This window comes from Marmota marmota, unplaced genomic scaffold, assembly GCF_001458135.2.
Source record: "Marmota marmota marmota unplaced genomic scaffold, marMar, whole genome shotgun sequence".
NCBI classification, from domain to species: Eukaryota; Metazoa; Chordata; class Mammalia; order Rodentia; family Sciuridae; genus Marmota; species Marmota marmota.
In genome coordinates this window covers 12,205,932-12,212,735 of record NW_026000000.1, presented here as the reverse complement: position 1 = coordinate 12,212,735, position 6,804 = coordinate 12,205,932, and the positions used below count along the sequence as shown (strand labels likewise).

At 38.5% G+C, this 6,804-nt stretch overlaps 1 protein-coding gene across 2 annotated transcripts in view; it reads left to right on the top strand.

Annotated features, from left to right (window-relative positions):
- Positions 1 to 6,397: 6,397 nt before the first annotated feature.
- Positions 6,398 to 6,804, top strand: part of Bms1 (BMS1 ribosome biogenesis factor) — a 52,998-nt gene continuing 52,591 nt past the window's right edge. Inside the window, exon 1 of one of the 2 annotated variants that reach the window (XM_015498938.2) lies at positions 6,398 to 6,552. The gene's annotated coding sequence lies outside the window, so the exon portion shown is untranslated. Of the gene's footprint in view, positions 6,626 to 6,804 lie in introns of both variants that reach the window. The other variant, XM_015498937.2, reaches the window with a different exon arrangement.

The window sequence follows — 6,804 nt, the reverse complement described above, 5'->3', positions numbered from 1 at the left end:
TATCATACTGTTTTGTTTGCTATAGTATCATAAAATATATTGAAATCAGGAAGTATGATGTCTCCAGGTTTGTTCTTTCTCAAGATTACTTTGGTTAGTGTGTCATGATTGAGTGAGATTTATTCCTGAGATGCAAGTTTGGTTTAACATATGCAAATCAATAAGTATATTGCACCACACTAACAGAATGAAGGTTAAAAATCACAGGATCACCTTCATAGATGAAGTAAAGTCATTTGACAAAATTCAACACTGGTTCATGATAAAAGCCATGCACAAACTAGGTATAGGAGAAATATAACTCAACATAATAAAGGTAACATGACAAGTACACTGCTAACATTTTCCTCATATGAAAACTTTTCCTCTAAGATCAAGAATAAGAGTAAATTAAGAAAATAATCCCATTTACAATGGAATAAAAAAAGAATAAAATAGTTAGAAATGAACTTTCCTGAGTTATTGAGAAACTTGTACACTGAAAACTACAGAACATTGATGAAAGAAATTTAAAAAAACATAACCAAGCAGAAAGACATCTTTAACTCCATAGATTATAAGCTTAATATTGGTTAAATGTTCATACTACCTAATGTGACCTACAGATTTAATGCTATTTCTCATCAAAACTCTAGTGACCTATTAAAACAGAGGTTTATTTTGTCTGTTTGTTTTTTGCTGTTTGGTCTTTTTGTTTGTTTGGTTGGTTGGGGTTTTGTTTTGTTTTGTCTTTCTTGGTACTGGGTTTTGAATCCAGGGCCTTGCATATGAAGGCAGGTACTCTACCACTAAGTTATACCCTCAGCCCTTAAAACAAATAGAAAAAGAATTGCCAAAATTCACATGGCACTCTATGTGCCTGTGAAAGTTTGGCTAGTGGTACACTGTCCCAGGAACCCTGACCATCACAGTAAACTTGCCTCAAGGTGATTACACCAATCAGATCTGGCTCAGAAATCATCCTAGTAAAGCTGCTGCCCACTCTGTGGCTTCTGTGACAGTTGACATTATGACTATAGGTTCACTGATACCGCTGTTCCCTCTGCTCCCATTCCCCAATGGTTGTTCCTCTAAAACAGAAACCTCAGCCCTGCCTGGAAAACAAGAAATGTGGAGGAAGCTGTTCCTTTTTGGACAGTGTCTCCTCTCCCTACAGGAATTTCCTGAAGATTTCAGAAGATGACTCTGGAAAGGAGTCCATAAAATGGACCATCGTAGGTTTTCACGTGTCCAAAAATGTATGGAATTGAGTAGATTTTGTGTAAGGGTATACAAGTACATTTTTCTGAACATGCATTAAATTCTGCAAGAAATTTGTAAATTTCAATAAGTTAAGAACCACTTTCTCTAAGGATATCCTAAGTAATCTCTGGAACATTTCTGGATGATTTCAGCGAGAATCTCTGAGGACCACTGGTGCAAGTACCAGAGTTTAAAGGCCAAAGAACCTGGAGCCTGATGTTCAAAGGCAGCCGAACAAAACACACCCCAATTCAGAAAGAATAACAGAGAGAAGTAGTTCCTTTTCTTCTGCTTTCCTGGTCCATCTAGGCCCCTAGTTGATTGAATGGTGCTGTTCACATTCAAGGTGAGTATTCACCCTGGTTTCACTGATTTACATACCAATGTTTTCTGGAAACACCCATATAGATACATCCTGAGTGCTTTACTGTTTCTCCAGGAAGCCTCCAATCCAGTCAAGTCAACACTCAAAATTAACAATCACACTATCCTTTGTTTTTTAGCACTTTTTTATTTTCTGGCACTACAAGATGTTGCAGGCTTGTCATACATATATTTCCTGAGCCAACCCTAGAGTCAGCCATTTTTCTAAGGAGCCCTGGTTTCCTTTTTTTGGAGAATAGTATTAGAAACCAAGATCTAGGAACTGGATGAACTCATTACTCTAAGGTTTTGTGGCGAACAAAGCTATACCATAATACACCACACCTCAACTTAAGGCATCAGCACGGTGTTTATCCCTGCATTCCAGTCTTGCCTTCTTAATTATTTGTGACTTCTTTCTCCAACAGTGAGAATTCTGGCTGTCATCAAACAATGTCCATTTACTTAACCTCCATATAAAAGTAAAGCAATTTTTCAAATACATGAAGTGCATGTTACATGCACTCTTTTGATGAACATACGTATCAACAAGAGTACAGTGTTTTTGTAAAGTTCCTTTTGTCTTCCAGTTTTTAGCCAAGATATTTTTTGAAGTTACAAAGTTCCTTTTTGCTCTTCCCCTTTTATGGAATTATGCCATACATTTAGAATTTGAGTAGATTATTTGTCATTCTGTATTCCATCCTGATATACTCAGATATCCTGGTTGATTTTTAAATTTTACATATGTTAAACTTCATTCTTCCTGATGTATACTATGTAGGTGTTATGGGGTTAGAGTCATGTATTCACTACTTCAGTACAATACAGAACAGTTACATCTCCTTAAAAATTTCTCTGTGGAACCAGAGAATATATTGGAAATTCTTTTGTGAAATTTTGGCACAACTGGGAGCAAAGAAAATATATAATTATTAGGAAAGGAAACATAGTCAAGAGGAGTTTGGTTTGAAGATAAGAAAGATGCCACATGGTATACGATGATGGGAATAGTCAAGCAAAAATGGCAAAATTGATAATATTTGAAAAACTGGCTGGAGCATTAAGAGATAATGAGATCCAGCATCTCGTTGCAGGATTTCTTCACAGCAGTGGTTCAACTATGGTGAAGAGGTGGGCAGCAGAGGCAGATGAGTGAAATCTGGAGGAAATCTGGAGGCCTCTTTTGATCACTTCCATTTTCTTATCAAAGCAGGAAGCAAGGAAGGTAGAGATGGAAGAATTGAAGACAAGGAGGAAAAAGGATGGGAGATTGAATAGATCATGTAAAAACAGAATTATTAAAATGAGGATGGCAGGCATGGTTCTGTTTCCCACCACTCATGTTTCATTGCATTGTTATAGCACAGAATAGAATTGGATTTATCCAAAAAATAGGAAAGGAAGAAATTAAATTATCACTGTTTGAAGATGTTATGATTTTGTACCAAGAAGATCCAAAAAACTCCAACAAAATACTGCTAGAGCTAATAAACAAATTTAGTAAAGCAGCAGGTTACAAAATAAACATATAAAAATCAATAGCTTTCCTACGTATCAAAAGTCAATCTGTTGAGAAAGAAATCAGAAAAACAATTCCATTCACAATACCCTCAAAACAAAATACTAAGGAATAAATCTAACCAAGGAGGTGAAAGCCCTCTACAGTGAAAACTACAGAATACTGGAAAAAGAAATTGAAGATCTCAGAAGATGGAAAGATTTCCCATGTTCATGGATAATTAGAATTAATATTGTTAAAATGGCCATACTACCAAAAGCAATATACAGATTCAGTGCAATCCCTATCAAAATACCAATGATGTTCCTCATAGAACTAGGGAAAAAATTCTAAAATTCATTTGGAAGAATAGAAGACCCAGAAAAGCCAAAGCAATCCTAAGCCAAAAAAGTCAATGCTGGTGGCATTACAATACCTGACTTCAAATTATATTACAGAGCTATAGTAACAAAAACTGCATGGTACTGGCATAAAAATAGACACAGAAGAGTGTTACAGAATAGAAGACATGGAGATATACCCACACATCTACAGTTATCTGATCCTTAACAAAAGTGCTAAAAACATACATTGGAGCAAAGACAGCCTTTTTAACAAATGGTGCTGGGATAAATGGTTATCTATATGGAGAAGAATGAAACTAGATCCTTATCTCTCTCATTGCACAAAAATCAACTCAAAATAGATCAAAGACTGAGGAATGAGAGCAGAAACTTTGCAACTCCTAGAAGCAAACATGGTGTCAACGCTCCAGGATATAGGCACAGGAAGATTTTCTCAATAGGACCCCTAACGTTCAGGAAATAACACCAAGAGTTAATAAATGGGATGACATCAAATTTAAAAGCTTCTGCATAGCAAAGGAAACAATTAGGAATGTGAAGACAGGACCTACAGAATGGGAAAAATTCTTTGCTAGCTACTCTTCTAACAGAGAATTATTATCTAAAATATATAAAGAGTTCAAAAAACTTTACACTAAAAAATCAAATAGCCCAATTCATAAATGGAGAAATGAATTAAACAGACACTTCTTGAAAGAAGAAATACAAATGGCCAAAAAATATATGAAAAAAATGTTCCACATCATTAGCAACTAGGGAAATGCAAATAAAAACTACACTGAAATATCATCTCAAACCAGTCAGAATGGTAGTCTTCAAGAGGAGTGATATTGGCCAAATTATCTTGATATATTATGCATGGTGTACGTGTACAAATATGTAACAACAAATTCCATCAGTATGTACAACTATAAAGCACTAATAAAATATGAAAAAAGAATTCAAATAATAATAAAAGATGGAGAGAATGTGGAGGAAAAGTAACATTTCTACACTGTTGGTAAAAGTGTTAATGTAGTACAACCACTTTGGAAATCAGTATGGAGGTTCTTCAAAAGACTAAGCATGGTACTACCATATGATCCATATAGACTATACCTCAGTATTCATCCTGAAGAATTAAAGTCATCATATGACAGTGATACATGCATACCAATGTTTATAGCAGCACAATTCACAATAGCCAAACTATGTAACCAGCCTAGGTGTCCATTAACAGATTAAGATAAAGAAAGTGTGAGATATAGTCACAATGGAGTTTTATTTAGTCATAAAGAAAAATAAAATTATGTCATTTTCAGGAAAATGAATGGAACTAGAGACCATTATGTTAAGCAAAATAAGTCAGACTCAGAAGGGAGTTCTTTCATTTGGAAGCTAGAGAACAAAAAGGAAAAAGGTGGGAAATCAAAGAGAGATCAATAGAGGAAAAGGATCAAGGGGAAAGAGACAGGGAGGAAGGGGGGTATGCTGGGGAGTGATTTTGGTTTAATTATATTGTTATATTGTGTGCATGTATGAATATGTAACAAAAAATCCCATCATTATGTTCAATTATAATGTACCAATAAAAATGTTAAAAATAAATAAAAGAATTTTATTTATCCAGGGCTCCCATCTTACCAAGCAGATGATGAAGTAATGGGGAGGTGTGTGAGTTGAGGAAGTATGCAAGAGACCAGTGCCCATGATTGGCCATCAAAAATGATTGGTCATCATCAATCATTCAATTGATGCATCAGCATTGGACTTTAAGCTAGCCTGCTGGAGACAGAGAAGTTATTAAGGCAGGATGAAACAATGAACAGGAAGTAAGATCAGATTGGAGGTGCTGGTAAAGTAATAGAAATTTTGGTTCAGGGCAATAGATGAGGTAGCCTGGAAAGATAGGAGGTAGTGGTGCAGATTAGAATGCCACAGGGGTTGCAGTCCTCATATCTGTCAAGTATGATGGGATGAAGGCGGGGAGTGAGAAGCTAAGGTAAGGCAGAGTACAAGAATATGCTTCCTGGGCCCAAGAAGATGTTAGAAGGATCATCTACCTGTGTACTGAAGCCTCCAAGAAGAAAGAGGGAATAATGTTGGAGGAGTTAAAACATTCCAAGCTCTTCATATATAAGGGGAGTATGTGTCATGCTAGCCTCCCCAGAACAGCACAGAGTGTAAAGTGCAGGGTGAATATCTGTAAATGCTGAGTCTGACAAGCTCACTGTGAAATGAAATGGAGTATGGGGGTCTCTATTATTAGAGTGAGCCTAGTTATGTGGCATAGAATTGAGTCCCCAGGTGCACTGGTGCAATCATATTGAAAAGAAACCCTGCAAGACAAGAGGAAGATACATCCTCTGACCAAACTTTCTAAGTTTAGCTGAGACCAGGATTAAAGGGACTCAAAGACATTTCCTCAGGAATGGGTATGGCAAAGCTGTGCACAAAGACAATTGCAGAATGCTGCATTCCTTCAAGGAAAATCCTTTTTTCCAAAAAGAAGGGCGAAGCAATTCAGGCCGGGGCCGTTTATCCTTGTTCTGAGAGTCTATCGGTCCCGGCAAAAGAGGGCAATAGAGATCCAAAGAACTCGAGGAATCCTTCCCTGGCTCTGCCGTCTCTAAGGACAATGAAGTGGACGCCAAAGGAGTGAAAAGTCCATTCAGTGAGTCGGCGGCTGTGGGACTCAAGGCTTTCGAAGGGTACTGACACGGTGACTAGGTGGACTAAATGTACCCACTTCCGCCTTTCGTATAGCACTGTAGCCCTGGCCTTTGTCTGGGATTCAAGCACGCGCGACATCCTCCACTCCGCACTGACACGGCGGGACTTGCGGTTCAGCAGAGTTTCGCCCGGGCGGGGGATTCGTTGGGCGGGGCGGAGCGCGGCTGGGTGGAAAAAACCGCGCAGACTGCGCTTGCGCTCACACTCAGCCAATCACAAGACTTCCTTCCGGCATTTTCCTCTGAAATTGGTCCCTCTGTAGATATCTTTCTTCTGTTTCTTGTTTTCCACCCGAGAGCCAGCGGGTGGTGCGAATTTCCGTTTCCGGTGGCGTCCATGTGGAGCTGAGGAGTAGCAGTTGTGAACCTGGTAACCGCCGCGGGTTCGGGTCGACGAGTTTGAGGGCTCTGGGTCTCTGGGAGGATACTGAGTCGAGATCGTGGTACGGTTCCCCCGGGCAGTCTGGTGCTCTGAGGTCATTGAGGAATGGCGGAGTGAATTTGGCAAAAATCCCGGACCAGGAGGGAAGGTGGCAGGGAATGGTAGTTTCGTGGCAGGATGGTCCCAGCGGCGACCTAGAGTTTATCCAGCTTTCCAAAAAAAAAAAAAAAAAAAAAAAAA